General features: G+C 44.3%; 1 pseudogene; it reads right to left on the reverse strand.

Annotated features, from left to right (window-relative positions):
- Window positions 1-270: 270 nt before the first annotated feature.
- Window positions 271-577, reverse strand: LOC143984390 (small ribosomal subunit protein eS28 pseudogene; annotated as a pseudogene).
- Between the last annotated feature and the right edge of the window lie 295 nt (window positions 578-872).

Below are 872 nucleotides of genomic sequence, written 5' to 3' on the forward strand. Positions count from 1 at the left end.
GGGCAGGACGGTACCTTTTTAGTGGGTAAAACAAGCTCCTGGTATGGAGAGCTATATGAAAGGCAGATGAGCTGTGATAAAAAAAAAGGTTCAGGGGTGCAGTATAGCTGTGTGTGCAGGTAAGATCTGTGCAGGTGTGCTGTGGATAAGAAGTTCAGGGCTGCTGTGTGCATTCCAGATAGCAAGGATAACTTGCCACAAATTTGTGGCAGTGTTGAATTGTAAGTCTTGTTAATTTGCTGCACATTTTTTTTTTTTTTTTTTGCAGAATATGTCCTAAACTTTATTTTTAGTCAAGATACAAAGCTGCTGCAAGGTCCATCGATGCAAGTTTATAAGGCATTGCTAGCGTAATCTTCTAGCTTCACGTTCAGATTCCAACAGGGTCAATACATCTCCCTCACGAACAGGGCCCTTTAGATTTCTTATGATGGAGCGGTTGGTATCATCCATGAACTCGACACGGACCTGAGTACACTGTCCCTGAGATCCAGTCCTCCCAAGAACTTTTGTTACCCGAGCAAGCTTGATCGGCTGCACGCGGCCTGTGTCCATGATGGCGGATTCGAGCAAGAAAGAGCAATTTGCTGCACATTTTCACTGGCAAGTTGTACACTTGCAGAGGACTTGAAGTACAATTTCTAGTTGACACTTTTCCAATTTGTAGCAAATTTGCATGGAAAGTCTCTAACAAGAGCAAAGTTGCAGCGGTAAGTCTACAGCTCTGTAATGGCGCGTGCACACAGTCGAACTGTTTGACGTACTTAGTCCGTCGAAACACATTTCAGCGGACAATCCGCTCGTGTGTGGGCTTCAGCTGACTTTTTCAGCGTGCAGTCCGGAGTACTAAGAATTTAGTTTTTTCCGAAAAA

The sequence above is a fragment of the Lithobates pipiens genome, unplaced genomic scaffold, assembly GCF_037356315.1.
Source record: "Lithobates pipiens isolate NorthernLeopardFrog02 unplaced genomic scaffold, aLitPip1_a1.2 Scaffold_16, whole genome shotgun sequence".
NCBI lineage: Eukaryota > Metazoa > Chordata > Amphibia > Anura > Ranidae > Lithobates > Lithobates pipiens.